Here is a 19,826-nt window from a genome sequence, read left to right on the forward strand (position 1 = left end):
GCAAATGGAGTATAATGTGGGCAAATGTGAAATTGTTCATTTTGGCAGGAAAAATAAAAAAGAAGCTTATTATCTAAATGGTGAGAGATTGTAGAGCCCTGAGATTCATAGCGATATGGGTGTCCTAGTGCATGAACCACAAAAGGTTAGTATGCAGGTCCAGCAGGTAATTTGGAAAGCTAATAGAATGTTATCATTTAATGTGAGGGGAATTGATTGATTACAAAAGTAGGGAGGTTATGCGTCAGTTGTACAGGACATTGGTGAGACCACATCTGGAGTATTGTGTACAGTACTGGTCTCCTTATTTAAGGAAAGATATAAATGTATTAGAAGCAGTTCAGAGAAGGTTTACCAGACTTAATACCAGGAATGGGCGGGTTGTCTTGTCAGGATAGGCTGGGCAGGTTAGGCTTGTATCCACTGGAGTTTAGAAGAGTAAGAGGTGACTTAATTGAAACCTTTAAGATCTTGAGGGAAGTTGACAGGGTGAATGTGGAAAGGATGTTTCCTCTTGTTGGAGAATCTAGAACTAGGGGTTACTGTTTAAAAATAAGGGGTCGCTCATTTAAGACAGAGATGGGAAAAAAAATTTATCTGAGTGTTGAGTGTCTTTGGAACTTTCTTCCTCAAAAGGTGGTGGAAGCAGAGTCTTTGAATATTTCTAAGGCAGAGCTAGATAGATTCTTGATTAACAAGAGAGTGAAAGGTTATCGGGGGTAGGCAGGAATGTGGGATTCAGGTTACATTCAGATCAGCCATGATCTTATTGAATGGCAGAGCAGGCTCGATAGCTGAGTGGCCTACTCCTGCTCCTGCTCCTAATTTATTTGTTTGTATGAACTCCCCACAGTGTAGTAACTTGCTGACATTCGTTATTTAGGTTCATAGATGTAAAATGGTTGCTTGATTTAGGCAGCAGAGGACTACTGTTTCCGATGGAAGCATCATCCAAGAAGAGTGAGCACCTTCATAGGAGGAGAGTAGAAAGCTGACTAAGAATATCAACCAAACTCTACCTGAGCCCATATTATGGCAGAAATGAGAAATGACAGGAATTTCCTGTCTACCAGTAATGGATTATGTTGGAATGCGAATGTATTCTCAGTGATTTTAATGGGAATTTCCTTATTGTTTCTGCTCCATTTCATTTTCTCCTGTACGTCATTGCTCAGTCTGATTACATTTCTCAGCAATCTAACTAATCACCTACTGCACTTCACCTATCACACTTGTGCTCGCTGACCTAAATTGGGTCCCAGTCAAGCAATGTCTTAATTTTCAGAGTGTTTTCAAACCCTTACATGGCCTTGTCCGTCCCTATCTAAGTAATCTTCTCCAGCCCTGCAACCCTCCATGATCTCTGTGCTCCAATAAATCTGCCCTCTTGTGCATCCCCGATTTTAATCATTCCAGCATTGTTGGTCCTGCCACCAGCTGCCTCAGCTCAGTAGCTTTTAAAAGGGATGTGGATAAATATTGTAAGCAGAAACATTTAAAAGGATAGGGGGATGGAGTGTTGATAGAATCCAAGCCAGTTGGTGAAGTCAACACCAAGGCACAGAATTTTTCTTTACTAAGAGAGTTTATTGACTTTGTTCAGCCTCATCTCTCTCCTATCATCCCAGTGTCCCAGCTATCCCCTATTTATGTGATCAAAGTACTTAATTAAACAATGCCTTTCAGCTGTGTATCTTAATACTACAAACAATATAGTTAACATACTATTAACAAGGAGTAGGGGAATGGCACAAAGTAGATGGTTCTTTCTGAGAGCCAATGTGTAGGTGATAGGCTAAATGGTCTCCTCTTATTTTATGAAATCCAGTATTTTCTAATCATAGTATTCTAACAGACAGGCTGTCAGGAGATTGTAGAAGATCTTTGTAGTGGATGGCTGCAGATGCTAACGGACCTCACACCAACCTCGCTGCAAAAATTGCCTACTGGTTCCGTGCTAAATAAAGTGTCCAGAAATATTTCTGCCCCCATAACTGCAAACTCCTGGGTTATGTAACGAACATTATAAACATTGACTTTGAATTAATTGTGAGCTATAAAACATTTGAGTTCCAAGGTCATTTATACCAGTCAGCAGCTTCATGCTTGCTTTATTGCTTTTACATCCTGTAACCTGGGGATTTCTCTGAAATGAACCAGCTTTAACTTGAAACTGGATGAAAAGATCAGAGAGTATGAAGGTGTTCAATATTCAATGCAGCAATGATGTATTTTTTTTATTCATTCAGGGGATGTGGGCTTCACTGGCTGGGCCAACATTTATTACCCATCCCTAGTTGCCCTTGAGAAGGTGGTGGTGAGCTGCTTTTTGAACCGCTGTAGTCCATGTGGTGTAGCTACACCCACAGTGCTGTTAAGGAGAGAGTTCCAGGACTTTGACCCAGCGATAGTGAAGGAATGGCGATATATTTCCAAGTCAGGGTGGTGTGTGGTTTGGAGGGGAACTTCTAGATGGTGGTGTTCCCATATGACTGCAGCCCTTGTCCTTCTAGATGGTAGTGGTCATAGGTTTGGAAAGTGTTGTTAAGGAACCTTGGTGAATTCCTGCTATGCATCTTGTAGATGGTACACACTGATGCCACTGTGCGCTGGTGAAAGAGGGAGTGAATGTTTGTGGATGTGGTGCCAATCAAACAGGCTGCTTTGTCCTGGATGGTGTCAAGCTTCTTGAGTGTTGTTGGTTCTGCACTCATCCAGGCAAGTGGAGAGTATTCCATCACACTCCTGACTCATGCCTTGTAGATGGTGGACAGGTTTTGGGGATTCAGGAGGTGAGTTACTTGCTGCAGGATTCCTAGCCTCTGATCTGCTCTTGTAGCCACTGTATTTATGTGGCTAGTCCAGTTAAGTTTCTAGTCAATGGTAACCCCCAGGATGTTGGTAGTATGGGATTTAGTGATGGTAATGCCATTGAATGTCAAGGGGAGATAGTTAGATTGTCTCTTGCTGGAAATAGTCATTGCCTGGCATTTGTGTGCCACAAATGTTACTTGCCACTTGTCAGCCCAAGCCTGGATATTGTCCAGGTCTTGCTGCATTTGGACATGGACTGCTTCAGTATCTCAGGAGTTGCGAATGGTGTTGAACATTGTGCACATCAGCGAGCATCCCCACTTCTGACTTTATGATAGAAGGAAGGTTATTGATGAAGCAGCTGAAGATTGTTGGGCCTAGGACTGTTGGGCTCACGGCATGGCACATTTGCATGCACTGGAAGCTACATATGTTAATACACAGGGCCCTGTTCTTTGCAGACAGAAAAAACAGGTATACACATTGTGCTTGTTTCAGCTAAACAAAGTAAGTGACAGCTATTCTCTGGTTCATGCCTCAGGGCAATGCCTTGACCAATCAGAGTCAAGCTGCCTGGTTTAAATTTCAAACAATGCTTGGCAGTTAACTGTCAGTCACAATTAACCGGTGCATTTTCCGTGGCATCACCTCTACCAATCAGAGCCCACTTGCCAACCAATCAGAACACTCAAAGTATGAAGTTGTTTCTTCCCTTGACATTGATATTCTTGTGATTGTCCTGATGAGTGCAAGATGAAAAGCTTCGACAAAATGTCTGTTCTCAGCAATACTCAAGTTCTGTACTACCAAACGACTATTTATCTAGGATGTCTTGGTTTATTACAAACTGGTTATAGAATATTCTAGAACAAAAACAAAAATACCTGGAAAAGCTCAGCAGGTCTGACAGCATCTGCGGAGAGGAAACAGTTGACGTTTCAACTCTGCATGACCCTTCATCAGAACTAAGGAAATACAGAAATGGAGTGAAATATAAGCTGGTAGAGGGGGGTGGACAGGTAGAGCTCGATAGGAGGCCAGTGATAGGTGAAGGCAAAGAAGAGATTGCCAAAGATGTCATAGACAAAAGGACTAAGAGGTGTTGACGGTGGTGATATTATCTAAGGAATGTGCTAATGGGGACATTAAGGGTAGCAAGCAGGACAAGCTAGTGGCAGATGGCCCTAGCGGGGGTGGAGTGGGGGGAAGGGATCGAAATGGGCTAAAAGGTGGAGATAAAACAATAGATCGAAATAAATTTTAAAATGGGTGGGAAAAGAAAAATATATTTGTAAAAAAATTATAAATTATTGGAAAAAGGGGGATCGGAAAGGGGGTGGGGATGGAGGAGAGAGTTCATGATCTGAAATTGTTGAACTCAATATTAAGTCCGGAAGGCTGTTAAATGCCTAGTCGGAAGATGAGGTGCTGTTCCTCCAGTTTGCGTTGAGCTTCACTGGAACATTGCAGCAGGCCAAGGACGGACATGTGGGCATGAGAGCAGGGTGGTGTGTTGAAATGGCAAGCGACAGGGAGATCTGGGTCATGCTTGCGGACAGACCGAAGGTGTTCTGCAAAGCGGTCACCCAGTCTGCGTTTGGTCTCTCCAATGTAGAGGAGACCGCATTGGGAGCAGCGAATGCAGTAGACTAAATTGAGCGAAGTGCAAGTGAAATGCTGCTTCACTTGAAAGGAGTGTTAGAATATTCTAGTTAGTTAAAGCCCTGAATTCTGATGTTCCAGCAAAATGATTCTGGACTTGCAAAATTTAACTTTTCAATGAGGAAGTGTGACCAAATAGGAATCCCCTGAATGTAATACTTTTTGTGACAGCCTTCTCTTTGTGTATATGGACAGATGGACTGCAGCAGTTTAAGAAGGCAGCTCACCATTACCTTCTTAAGGACAATTAGGGATGGGCAACAAATGTTGGCCTAGCCAGCGACATTCACATCCTGTGTAAGAATTTTTAAAAATGCAAAATCTGAAGCCAGACTATACAATCCTAATGCAGTCGGTAATAGGAAGAATTACTGACAATGTTGAAGCTGAAATCACAGTTGATCTGAATTGGCAGTGACCCAATAAGTTCTTTTACTGTGTGTGTTTTTTTAAACCCATAGGCTTGGAAAGGACTTAACCTGAACCTGAAACAAGTCTAAACAATAACCATGTCCTCTGCATACTGAATGTATGTCACTCCTTTTTGGAATCAGGGAAAGTAAACCTATTGCAGTATTGTGTCTGTGTCAGTGCCAATACACAATGAATCTATTCGAATCCCATTTCCCCCCTCTATTCCTGGAGCCTTTAATATTTTTTTTTACAAATATTCATCAAATTTTCTTTTAAATGTGAATGACTCTTTCAATAGCCATTTGTGGTAATGCATTCCAGATTCCCGTAACACTTTGCATGGAATCTATTCTTCCGACCTTTATTATGCTTCTAGTACTCTCAGTGAATAAATTTTCTCGCTGAAGTCTCACTTTCACATTAACTCATCCTGGCCAATCTCAAATGCCATCCATCGTCTCATAAAATGAATTGAACATCCTTCTGCTTTACTAAATCCTTTACAAAATGCCTCCTCTCCTGACCATCCCCATCTCTAGGTACCACAGTCTTTGCTCTTCTCACACTGGCTATCGTTGCAATCCCTGTACCTTCAGTGAGAGAGCCTTCAGTGATCTCTCCCAAACCACTGTACCTTGCTTTGATTCAAGTGATGGAACTGAATGTTGGGTGGGACATAAAATGGGCCGTGGATGCAATTTTGCCCATTCTGCAGGCCCACCGAGGTCTAATTTCACTTCCATGAACCAATAATCAAGGCTGACATTCCAGAGCAGTACTGAGGGAGTGCTGCACTGTGGAGAGTGAGATGTTAAACCAAGGCCCTCTCTCACTTCTCAGGTAAATGCAAAATATCCCATTGCACTGTTTGAAAAATAGCAGTGAGTTAGCCCAATGTCCTGGCCGATATTTATCCCTTAACCAATACTTGGAAAACCTGACTAACAGTGCATTCATCTCATTGATGTTTGTGGGACCTAGCTGTACCCAGCCAGCGACAACATTGCAAAATGAATTCATAAGTATTTTGGGATACCCTGTAAATGTCAAAGGTACTTCATAAATAACATTTCATCTTTCTTTACCACTGCTTAGTTTGGTATTTGCCTGTTTTATTTTATTCATTCACAGGATGTGGGCTTCGCTGGCTGGGCCAGCATTTATTGCCCATCCCTAATTGCCCTTGAGAAGATGGTGGTGAGCTGCCTTCTTGAACTGTTGAGGTCCATGTGGTGTAGGTACACCCACAGTGCTGTTAGGGAGGAAGTTCCAAGATTGTGACCCAGCAACAGTGAAGGAACGGTGATATATTTCCAAGTCAGGATGGTGAGTGACTTGGAGGGGAACTTCCAGGTGGTGGTGTTCCCATCTATCTGCTGCCCTTGTCCTTCTAGATGGTAGTGGTCATGGGTTTGGAAGGTGTTGTCTAAGGAGCCTCTGTGAAATGCAGTGTCACTTTTTTCTATATTAAAGGCACCCTGCAAGTTGTTTTCAATGCATTATCAGTGTTTCCTCTTTAATCTTGCGATTTGAGTAAGTTGAGAGTTGTTGATTTATTATGAGTGTTTATTATAGATAATAATGACAGAGGAACCATGCCATAGTTCCTGACTTCTGGCTTTGCTGCAATGTTAATTCCTGTAGTCTGTACAGATTCATGAGACACACCCACTGAGGTTCCAATCACATGTTTATACAAGCCATGTGTGATGTAAATGCTATTGTTATGACAGTATGATATTTCATTATTACACCAGCCATTTACCTACTAGAATTAATGTGATTACACGACTGTAGGAACCACTTAAAAGCAAACTTACATTCAGTGCATGCAAACAGCAAAATACTGAAGATACTGGAAATCTAAAACAAACAGAACATTCTGGAAACACAGCAGGTCAGCAAGTGTCATTGAGAGTAGATAAGTAAAGTTTTGGGTGTGGACCTTTTTTCAGAATTGAACCGAAGGAAGAGAGGCATATTAGTACAGTCAGTAAAAGGAGAGGGAGATATACACTGGAGCACTGCTCCACCCTGACCCCTCTAGAGTGCAACAATGTAGGAGATCATTGCAGTCAAGTACTGCATAGAAACATTAAGGCATTAAAAGGCAAAGGGGTGCATTTTCTCTCCAGGCATGGCCAGCAAAGTACTCTGGGCTGGGAGGCTGTGTTCCTGCTAGGAAGTCTGGTCTGTCTGGAGGACCAGGCCTCATTTACTCTGGGCCAGCAGGTTCTGTCAGTTGGAAAAACAGGCCACACTCACACTGAGCCAGCAAGCTCCGTCAGTCTGGAGGACCAGGCCTCACTCACACCAGACCTGCAGGCCATGTCAGTCTGGAGCCCCAGGCCTCACTCACACCAGACCTGCAGCCCCCATCAGTCTGGAGGACCAGGCCTCACTCACACCAGACCTACAGGCCATGTCAGTCTAGAGGACCAGGCCTCACTCACACCAGACCTGCAGGCCATGTCAGTTTGGAGGACCAGGCCTCACTCACAGCAGACCTGCAGCCCCCATCAGTCTGGAGGACCAGGCCTCACTCACACCAGACCTGCAGGCCATGTCAGTCTGGAGGACCAGGCCTCACTCACACCAGACCTGCAGCCCCCATCAGTCTGGAGGACCAGGCCTCACTCACACCAGACCTGCAGGACATGTCAGTCTGGAGGACCAGGCCTCACTCACACCAGACCTGCAGGCCATGTCAGTCTGGAGGACCAGGCCTCACTCACACCAGTCCTGCAGGCCATGTCAGTCTGGAGGACCTGGCCTTACTCACACCAGACCTGCAGGCCATGTCAGTCTGGAGGACCTGGCCTTACTCAGACCAGACCTGCAGGCCATGTCAGTCTGGAGTACCTGGCCTTACTCACACCAGACCTGCAGGCCATGTCAGTCTGGAGGACCAGACGTTCTCAAGAGCAATCAGGGATAAGCAATAAATGCTGATCTAGCCAGTGACACCCACATCCCATGAATGAATGAATAAAAAAACTCACAGCAGACCAGCAGGCTCTGTCAGTCTGGAGAACGAGGCCTCACTCATAGCGATGTGCTGGACTCTGGATGGAAACAGAGAGCCTTGGGATAGTCCAGATGCTCTGGGCCCTGCAGTATGATATGAATCTGGTTTCCATTTTAAATGGGCTTACTGCTTGACTACAGGAGCCACTCAGGTAACAAGCGGTACATCCCTGGTGTGCATTGCTGTGGTCTCAGTGATGACAGCAATGGGCAGAATGTCATTGCCTACCATTTTCTAGGCACTACTACCCTGAAAATTCAGCCCAAAGGATGTGTCCATAGCCAAGGAAGTGGGAGGTGTGAAACTAGAACCAGGTATAAAACTCAAACAAGTTTGAAAATGGATGGCTACAGCATGAAATTATTGAAATCAATGCTCAAACCAGAGGAGGACGATGAGATATTGCTTCTGAAGCTTACATTGAATAGACACCAATGACAGAGTGGAATGTGATGGATGTTAAAATGGTGATGTACAGGTTGCTCTGATTGCACTTGTCAACAGAATGGCAGTTTTCAACCAAGCAGATCCTATAATCAGTGTTTTTTGTTTCTAATGTAGAGGCGATTATGACACAAAGCAAACACACTATACTGGATTACATATGCATAAATTGCTGTCTCATATGGAAGGAGTGTGATATGGGTTAAAATCTGACTTGGGTATGATACCTGCACTGTCAAATAATCTGCCAACAGTTCTCATAGCCCAGTGTTCCAACAGGGCAATGAGAGGATCATGAACAGGATCTCGGAGTTCTTGCTCTCCCTAGTTTAGGGAAGGTTACTGTTCGTTATCTTCCACAGCTAAAATTGAGTGTTTGGTCTGAATGACTTTGCACCATTCTGGACAATGCCTTTACTGAATAGATCATCAGTGGCTTTTGATTTTGTAGATTTTTGCTGTAGCACCACTACCACCACTGAGCGGGAGAGATTTCAGTTTTTAAGATGAAAGGGGAGCGTGGCCTTTTGCAGAGCTGGAACCACAAGTGGAAAAAGGTCACAAGGATCAGCAGCCTCTGAGGAGAATCAGAAGCAGGAAGGGCTCCCACATTCTCTGATGCATCCAGCCAGCTTTTACTGACTGAAGTGAGAATGAGAAAGGAATAACTCCTGGAGATCGAGGCCAAGAGGTCCAATGAGGGACTCATATGGAGCGAGGTTAAGAATCAAACCATGCAATCCCAGCACTCTGAGAACTGCCACGTAGTGGAGTTATAGAGGTACACAGAAACTTTGCAAGGGTGGCAGAGGTAACAGAAGATACTGCCCTCAATCCACACTCTATAATAAATGACAGAGGCTTCACTTATGCCCTTACCTCATGCTGTTTCTTTGCCATCACCTAGGCGTTGGTTATAGAAAGGGAAAACTCTGTAAACGCTTGAACACTCAACGCAATAATAGCGCAAAAGCCTAGAAATGGGATCACATCTGTATCAGTGTGTGATGCCGGTTCAGTGCCTGCTGTACGATCCTAATGATGCTGGCAGGACCCTGGACAAACAGGTGCAGCCATCGCATTCTGGGTGAGCTGCAGGTGCCAGTCATGTTTCCAGGAGCAGCTTGCCATAAAAATGGTTCAGGCTGCAACCTGATAGAAGTGACCGATGGTGTATGTTATCTTCCTCTGTCTGCAGAAGCCTTGACTACAGGGGATGGGCCCGAACAACCATTCAGCCATCCTGCTACATGGCTTTGAATCAACAGAGCTGGCACATGATGAAAGCATTGTGGCAGCTCCTGGGCATCAAGCATTACAAGATAGGACAAGGTAGGCAGCAAGCATCTGCTACATATTAAAGAATTGAAATTGAGAGCATTGTTGTATGGGCTTTGAGTGCTCTGTTAATTACTCCTTACACCGTGGAAAATAAGCCAATTTATAGAATTGGACGTCTTGCTCCCTTTGTTTACCTGGTTCCATCGAGAAGGAAATAATGTGGTCTGGCTAAATAGACCTTTCGTACATTGACAAGCTGACACCCTGAATAGTGTGACAAAGATCACCAGATACTTCCTGGAAAGATCCAATTGCAAAAAGAAATTCAAGGCATTGGTGACTTTGACTGGAACAGAGAGCTTGTTCTCCTGATGAAAGATTGGCTGGTTTTTAGCCAGTAGAGCTGATATAGCTCCCAGTTCCCATCAGGGGCAGAAAGGGGAAAGCTCAGCCTTCTACAAAACTGACAGACAGAGAAATCAAGGTAAGGTCATCTAGACTGATGATGAATCGGTGTGTGTGAAACATTATTCCAAGTTCCATCTTCTAGTCAAACCATGGGAATCAAGGCATTCCGATAGGAAGTGATTGTCCTCAGTCCAAAATTGCTCACCATAGCTGACTGAAAATGATTGCAAACACAGTGATGGAGCCTCCAAACCACTAAATGTCTAAATTTATTGTACAGTAATGCACACCTTCAGCTCCAAATATAATGGCCTCGTTAGTGCTGTGTCCACCCAGGGATAGACATTGGTATTTATACAGCCTCCTTTAAAGTCAAATCTTTAACGTGGCATGGGTTACTGGCTTATGTCAGCAGTGGCTTAGTTGGTAGCACTCCTGCCTCTGAGTCAGAAGGTTGTGGATCCAAGTGCCACTCCAGAGGCTTGGGCACAAAAATCTAGGCTGACACCCCAGTGAAGTACTGAGGGAGTGCTGCACTGTTGGAGATGCTATCTTTCGGATAAGATGTAAAGCCGACATCCTGTCTACTCTCTAAGATCCCATGGCACTATTTCAAAGAAGAGGAGGTGAGTTATTCCCAGAGTCCTGACCAATATTTATCCCTCAATCAACAGCACAAAAACAGATTATCTGGGCATTATCACATTATTCTTTGTGGGAGTTTGCTGTGCAAAAATTGGCTGCTGTGTTTCCTACATTTACAACGGTGACTACACTTCAGAAAGTACTGGAGAACACTTTAAGACATCCTCAGGTGGTGAAAGGTGCTTTCGAAATACAGTCTTTCTTTTTGAAAGTTTTGGAAAGTTGAGCAGGAAGACTGGTTGTGCAGACCTGAACCCACTGAAATCAAGCTGGACAGCCATTAAAGTATGAGGGAGTTTCTTTAGGAGAGGAGTTTGTATTTTATCCACTGGTGGTGTTGAGCTGGTTGGCCTTACTGCAGCATTTTAGGTTAATGCCCCAAAAAGAGTGGTAAATCAAAAGAGAATCCAGCGTATGTTCTAAATTGTATGTCTGTACTCTTCCCTATCCCCTCACCCTCATTGATCTCAGGAGTGAGACTGTAGATTACATCCTACAGTTAAGAATTGTTTGAAAAGTAGAGGCAGTGAGAGCCTGAAAATGGAGAATGAGGCTCCCTTCCCCTAACTGGCACAGTATATTGCACAATAAAAAACCTGTTGCTTCCAGCCACTCACAATACATGCTAATCCAACAAAACCAGATTCCTTGCCCATGCAGGACCTGAACCAAATATTCCCAAGTTCTAGCCTGAACTGGTGTAGTCTGACCTGTTTCTCAACCTTGAATAGAAAGAACTTTGACCTAACCAGTGTGTATATCCAGGTTTAATTGTTGTGAAAACATGAACTTTTCCAAGGCTTGTTCAGCGTGTTTCATTGTTATTTTGCTATGGCAATATTGGATGTATTTATTTTGGTAATTTTTCTCTCCCCCCCCCCCCCCCCGCCCCCCACTATATGTACTGCGGACTTCAAATTTCAGGATAGCAAAAAGTGAAGGGGTTCTTGTCTCCACCCATTGTAGGACCACTGTTTAATAGCCTACAAAAGTTTGGTGTGTATAGTTTTAGTCACATTTAGTATCTTTCAAAAAAGTATGGTCTGATTGACTGTTATAAAGGATGTCTCATTTAGGAAAGGACAGAGCTGAGGGGTTGCATAAACAAGTTGAGTTCAGATGAGAAAACAGCTTTAGGGGCAGAACTTCAGGGAGTTCAGCACATGACTAGGTGGTGGCAGCTGTTCAGGGGAAGATGGGAGCTATTCCACAAGGATGGGCTACATCTGCAGAGAAAGGATGTTAATGCACTTGGGAAACAGATAAATAGGGAAGTGGAGAATCAGCCAAGCTGGGAAGGAAAGCAGAAAGGGAATTCAAATCAATACAGCAAGTAGTGTAGAGGGCAGAAATAGATGAGGTAAATGTACAAATTTTTAAAAACTGACCAAATTGTATCTAGAAGGAATAAAGGGAATAGATGAGGAAAATCACATTGAGCAGCCAAAAGCTGAGAAAAGAAACAAAAACTTACGCTAAAAGGAGTAATATTAAATACAAACAAGAAAATAAAAACCATTTCAATGCTCAGAGCATGGGATATAAACTGGGTAAGTTAGAAACAATTGCATCACAGATAGATTATTCAAATACTAACCAAAATTTGGCAGCAAACAGGGCAGAGTGGAAAGTCAATATTATAGTGAGAAAGGAGGAGGAATGGCAATATTGCTGAAGGATAGAATACATTCTATAGAGAAAAAGGAGGCTCAGGCACAGTCCCCATTGTTAGAGATCAGAAGTTGTAAAAAGGGGCTTGTCGTACGGGCACTAATTGTGGGAGAAGGAAAAGTATGTAAAATTATTGTTAGGACAAGGACAGAGTAAACTGCAAAAAGAGAAAGGAATTCTTAAAAGGTGTGTAGGAGTCCCTCCACAGCCTTGTCTCTCCCTCTCTCTGTAATCCCCTCCAGCCCCACAACCCTCGGATACCTCTGTGTTCCTCTAATTCCAGCGTTTTGTGTAGTACCAATTTTAATTGCTCCATCATTGGCGGCTGTGACTTCAGCTGCCTGAGCCCCAAACTTTGTAATTCTCTCCCTAAACCTCTCTGCTTCTCTCCCTCTCTTTCCTCCTCTGAGACTTTCCTTTAAACCTACCTCTTTGACCAAGCTTTTGGTCATTTGCTCTAGTGTCGCTTTACGTGATTCAATGTCAAATTTTATGTAATAATGCTCCTTTGAAGCCTTTTGGGATGTTTTATTACATGAAAGTTGCTATATAAATACAAATTATTATTGTATGTATGCTTGCCAAGGAAGAGGCATTGATAGGTCCAGTTATGAGTAACAAGATGGATTAGGCAGATGGGTTAAATATTGACAAGTGCTTCGTGGCTAGTGAGCATAATATGATGAGGTTTAAGGTCCAAATAGAAAGGGGAAAAGTCTGCATAAAAACAAGGGCAGGTTTTACAAAGGTGATGATGTGAGGTGGAAAGAGTAATTGGCACACAGGTCTGTAGATCAATAATAGGCTATTTTTAAAAAGAGATTGCAATGTTGCAGAATATACTGTGTGAAAAGGAGAATACTTCACGTTTCAGAATGGCTTGAATAAATAAAAAGATCAGAAACAAATTAAAATTGACGATGGCATATGGTGACTATGGGCTATATCCAAGTAATGAAAATAAGAGCTGAAGAAAAGGATAAAGGAGGGAATTTGAGGAGAAAATCAGAAAAATATTAAAAAAGCTATTTTCCAAATATATCAGAAAAAATTTAAGATGTGACACCTGAGAGGAGAGGATAGTGAATTAGTGGAGAATAAATGAAAATTGGCAGGATACCCGACAAGTATTTGGCTCCAGTGTTTCCAAAAGAGAAGGATCCTGGGGAGAAGATGAGATGAGAGGTATCATGATAACTAACAGGGAAGCATTAGAGAAGTTAGTTATTCCATAGGGGGACATTGCGCTGGGATCTGATGGGATGCAAGGATCCTGAGGGAATGGAAGGTGGAATGGTAGAAACTCTAGAAACGATATTTTACTGTTCTATTGCAAGCTATTGTGAGTCAGTGGTCTGGCAATTGGCCAATGTAACACATATTTTCAAAACAGAGGATATTACAAGCTAGTTAGTTTAATATCCATGGTAGGGAAAACTTTGGAGCCCTTAATGGAGGCTGAAATGAGTAAATAGCTAGATGAGAAAATAACTAGAGGCAGCCAACATGCATTGCAAAAAAGGAGGTTGCACTTGTTAAACCTGCTTGAATTCTTTGAAGAGTTAACTAATATGATGGGGAGATGTGGAAAATGGGCTGTGCTTGGAGCTAATGGAGTATTTTTGATGTGTATTCACTGTTGTAATGAAGGAAACACAGCAATAATTCAAGCACAGCAAGCTCCCAAAAGCAGTAATGAAATAATAACTAGATAATCTGTTTTTGTGATGTTGATTGAAGGATGAATATTGACCAGGACACTGGGGATAACACTCCTGCTCTTCTTCAAAGTAGTTAAATGGGATCTTTTATATCCACCAAGATGGAGCCTCAGTTCAACATCTACTCTTGACAGTGCAGCATTCTGTCAGTACTGCAATGGAGTAGCATAGATTTTTATTATTGAGCCCTGGAGTGAGACTTGAGCCCAGAACCTTGTGACTCAGAGGTAAGAGTGCTACCCACTGAGTCACAGCTGATACTTTGTCACAAAGATAGGTTTTAAGGCGAGTCTTAAAGGAGAAAAGAGTGATGATGAGGCAAAGAGGTTTTGGGAAGGAATTCCAGAGTTTTGGATTGAAGAAAATTAAGGGTATGGAATTTGAAGGGTAGCAAATTGTATCAAGAAGTGATTCAGATGGAGGAAATGGTTGTTGAAAGTGGTAGTGGGTGCCCACATGGTTCTGTTCTGCGACCACTTCTATTCACTCTACATCGGTGAGTTAGATGGGGGGCTACAGGGAGTGATGTCCAGATTTGGAGACAATACTAAAATGGGAGACATACTGCCAAAGCTTCTTGTCTCACATTCATCAGGATAGACGCAAGAATGCCGAATTTCAAAGGGAACAGCAATTTATACTGCTTGAGAAAAAGGGTGCTGATTGGCTGGCATGTTGACGCTGATTGGTTGAGATGTTGCCATGGTGAATGCACCAGGGAGCTTTTGACCCCCATGCAATGTCTGGACGTATTCCTTTTTCCTACAGAGGACAGGTTCCTGCATATGAACATATGTAGCTTCTTGTAAGTGTAAGTGAGTAATTGCAAGCCCTACTTCAATTGATTTTTAGTGTAATTGTTAACACATTTGGAAATGTTCAGCAATGCAGGTGGTGCTTGATAGATAGGTTGTTTGGATGTTTGTGTGGTCCCTTTGATGCCACGACTTCGCCTGTGCACGCTCCTGATGACGTCTCTCGATGTGTCCGGTGCCTTCCCGAATGAGTCTTCTCCATTTTGGTTGGTCACAAGGCAGGGACTTCCATGATCCGACAGGTATTTTCGACCTCTTGAAGGATGCTTTGAGTACATCCGTAAAGCATTTCCACTGTCCTCCTGGGAGTCTCATGCTGCGACCGAGTTCTGAGTGGAGCAGTTGCTTTGGGTGGCTGGTGTCAGGCATATGAACGACATGTCCTGTCCAGTGGAGCTGGTTTTGAGTGATTAGTGCCTCAATGCTTGGGAGAAGATGCTGTTGTTGGACTGCCTTTCTTGCCAGTGGATTTGGAGGATGTTGCAAAGCCACCACTAGTGGAACTTCTCCGGTGCTTTAAGGTGCCTGTTGTAAGTTATCCAAGTCTCCAGCCACCCTCAAACGCTCCAAGATACCATATTCATGGCCTTGGCTCCTGCAAGCCCTGTACTTGTCCTTGCTGTTTTGTCCCTTGCCTCATGGCACCTGGCACAGCCCCTCACCTTGTCAAAGGCACTGCTTCCTGCAGGGAGAGGCCCACAGGGGCCAATCAGTTCCCCTGCTTGGTGCTGTCACCCACCTGCTGCTGGAGGCCCACAGGGCATGGGATGTGGGATCACTACCAGGCGATGCCCTTATTGCCCATCCCTAATTGCCGTTGAGAACTGAGTGGCTTTCAGAGGCCATTTCAGAGTCAACCACATTGCTGTGGGTTTGGAGTCACATGTAGACCAGACCAGGTAAGGATGGCAGATTTCCTTCCCTAAAGGACATTAGCGAACCAGATGGGTTCTTACAAGAATGTTTTCATGGTCATCATTAGACATTTAATTCCATGGCGGGATTTGAACCCAGGTCCCCAGAGCATTATCCTGGGTCTCTGGATTATCAGTCCAGTGACAATACCACTACGTCATCACCTTCCCCCATCTGAAAAATGGCATCTTTGACACTCCAGCACTCCGTCAATACTGCAGTGGAGTATCAGTCTTGATTTTTGTGCTCAAGCCCTGGATGGGGACTTGAACCTGGAACATTGTGACTCAGAGGCGAGAATGCTACCAACTGAGCCACAGCTGACATATAAAGGTTGAGAATGAGACGACATAGGCAATTAAATTAAGAGATTTCGATTAGAGAGCAAGACTATACATCAAGCATTGTGAGGCTGTGGAATGCTGAAGTTAGTAATTGTAACAAGGGGCATGTCAATATTTAAGAATAGATTGGAATGTGTTTGGGTGGAGAAGGAAAGAAAGGGACTGGGATTACGGTATGGGATGAGAGCACTGCTGATTTAGAAGAGGAACAGTAACACAAACTGAGTCGAATGGCTGGTGTCCACTCACTCATTTTTCTAGAACCGCTTTATCCTATTCAGGGTCACAGAGAGCCAGAGCCTATCCTGACAGGCAATGGGCACTAGGCAGGGCACACCCAGGATGGGATGCCAGCCCATCACAGGGCACACACTGGGGGGCAATTTACTGGAGCCAATCCACCTAACCAGCACGTCTTTGGATGGTAGGAGGAAACCGGAGCACCTGGCGGAAACCTACACAGACACGGGGAGAACGGGTCAGAATCGAACCCGGGTCCCTGGAGCTGTGAGGCAGCAGCACTATCCTGGGTGGTTTCCATCTTCCGAAACTGTAAGGTCAAATAACTTGCAATGAGATATAAAATTAAAAAACCTTTTATTTCTCACATCTTCAAAGAGACACTAATAAATTCATCCATCCTATACATCTAGCAGGGATCAATACTCAAAGGAGCATTGGACAGAAAATTCTGGACGGTACCCATATCTCAGATCTGACCTCCCTCCTGGGCCAAGTGTTATGTCCACGGCCGATGTTATTCGCTGAGCAAGCCAAACCCCAGAGAGAAACTTGTCTTACTGGTCATAAATTTTTTTTGTATTTGAAAACGAGGGGAAAGTTACAAATTCCAGAAGATAGAATCCCAGTAACACTTTTAGGATTTTAAAATTAAAAGATTTAGTAACAAGAAAAAAAAAGTTAAGTACACAAGATTAAAATTTTACAGTTAAACAGTCTTATAAAACATTCCCCAAAAAAGCTCACTTGGTCAGAACACACAAGTAAATTAGTTGGCAACAGCTCCATTATAGATTTTATCATAAAAACCCAGTCATATTACCCAAGGTAAAACTGCTGCTACTTTAAGAAAAGGTATACTACACGACTTCCCACTCTCTTCCACTCTGCCGTAGAACTGAAGGAAGTTCAGAAACAGGAAACAAAGACTTTTCTGGCTTGAAACTGGATGGCTGCTTCAAATTCACAACTTTTCTCAGCACAGAGCTGGTCTGAGGACATCTCCTCCACAAAGCCAACACCGCTCAACTAAACATCTTTCCTTAAATATCCTTTTCCCCTTTGATCTTAGACCCCATTATTCTAAGCACTCTGTTCATCTATGAAACCTTTGTAAGTTGTAAAGGTCCCTTGACACTTCTAAACTCCCTTTGAAATTTAACAGCTGAAAAGTCTTATCCTATTATGCAAATTTCAAACCCAACCTATTTACTTGTACATTCAACTACACCATAGCCTCTCATTACAAATGCATGCATCTAGCTCCTTTACCTTTCAACTCTGTGCTCCCACAGAAAGCTGTCATTACCAACCTTCCCCCAGTTTAATTACACACACACACTCGCTCACATTCACAGCCTTCTTTACAGAATACCACCATGTTCCCAAAAATATTTTTTAAAAACATCCATCTTCATACCAAGGGATGGATGAATTTTACAGTTTCTTCATGTTTTACAATAGAACCAACAACTGCTGCCCCAGCTTCAACTTATAGATCCCCCTTTATCTAGATTTAACTTGATTTATTTCCTTTAGAGTGAAACAATTCTATCACATTTGCTCCATTACTAAAGCTAGCTGTAAAACACTCCTACATAACAAAGCCACAGCATTTCAAAGTACTCTAGGTGAAGCACTTTACCTAGCCTCTGAAATGTTATAAATTCCATTTAAATGCTTCCTCATTCCTCCTTTCATCGTTACCTCTTCCATGTCAAATGCACAGACTCCTCCCTGATTTGACACTGAGCTCTTTATAATGCCCAACTCCATTCAATTCTTGACTACTGCTCCCATAACTGAGGAGACCATTTTAACATCTATCAGACCAACTGAGAACCATCCTAAAATCTTTCTTTGGGAGAGCCTTGCTGCGATCACCACTGCACACAACTGTCAAATCAACTCTTCTGTGCACGAGTTCCGAGTTTGTAGAACCTACTTTAGTTTTACTGGCACATCTTTATTGCTCAGGAAAACAGACCACAAAGTTGAACTTTGAAGAGTGAGTAGTGGGAGGAGCACACGGAGGATCTTAGCACATCTGTGCCTTAGCTGCATATCCTCTCCATCACAAAGTTTGCCAACTTGGACCTTCTTAACATCAGCTCTACAATCCTCTTGAGCTCTGCTCCCTCTGACTCTGGCCTTTGTGCATTTACTCCAATTTGCTCTCACACAGTGGCAACTGGGGCTTCAGCCATGTTAGCCCTATGATTTAGAATTCCCTCCCTAAAAGCTCTTTAATTTTATCCTTTCACAGAATGTGGACTTTGCTGGCAAGGCCAATGTTTGTTGCCCATCCCTAATTGTCCTTGAGAAGGTGTTGTGAACCACCTTCTTGAACCGCTACAGTCCATGTAGTGTAGGTACACCCACAGTGCTGTTAGGGAGTTCCAGGATTTTGACCCAGCGACAGTGAAGGAATAGCGATATATTCCCAAGTCAGGATGGTGAGTGGCTTGGAGGGGAACATGCAGGTGGCGGTGTTCCCATCTATCTGCTGCCCTTGTCCTTCTAGGTGGTAAAAGTCTCAGGTTGGAAGAAACTGTCAAAGGAGCCTTGGTGAGTTTCTGCAGTGCTATATGATATACACTGCTGCTGCTGTGCGTTGGTAGTGGAGGGAGTGAATGTTTAAGTTGGTTGATGGGGTGCCAATCAAGCAGACTGCTTTTCCCTGGATGGTGTCAAGCTTCTTGAGTTGTTGGAGCTGCGCTCATCCAGGCAAGTGGGGAGTATTCCATCACACTCCTGACTTGTGCCTTGTAGATGGTGGAGAGGTTTTGGGGAGTCAGGAGGTGAGTTACTCACTTTCCAGCCTGTGACCTGCTCTTGTAGCCACAGTATTTACATGGCTGATCTAGTTCAGATTCTGATCAATGGTAACCCCCAGGATTTTGATAATGGGAGATTCAGCGATGGTAATGCCATTGAACGTCAAGAGGAGATGATTAGATTCTCTCTTGTTAAAGATGGTAATTGCCTGTTACTTGTGTGATGAGCATGTTACTTGCCACTTGTCCGCCCAAACCTGGATATTGCTCAGGTCTTGCTGCATATAAGCATGGATTGCTTCATATCTGAGGAATCGTGAATGATACTAAACATTATGCAATCATCAGTGAAAATCCCCACTTCTGACCTTATGATGGAGGGAAGGTTATTGGTGAAGCAGCTGCATGTAGTCACCCCTCTAATACTTTGGTTTCAACATCTATATTTCTTTGATTGCCCTCCTAGGAAGTGCCCCAGGATGTTTTTTTCTGCTTTAAAGGTGCTATATAAATGCAAATTGTTGTTATAATGATGATGTTTGTTTACAGTAAGAATGAGGTCAGGTGCTACAGTGCAGTACCCTTTATATTTTTTCCGGTGACTGAATGGTCAATTACATAAGGACACAAATTTAGATTGGCAAAAG

Source organism: Cetorhinus maximus, unplaced genomic scaffold (assembly GCF_964194155.1).
Source record: "Cetorhinus maximus unplaced genomic scaffold, sCetMax3.hap1.1 HAP1_SCAFFOLD_163, whole genome shotgun sequence".
Lineage (NCBI taxonomy): Eukaryota > Metazoa > Chordata > Chondrichthyes > Lamniformes > Cetorhinidae > Cetorhinus > Cetorhinus maximus.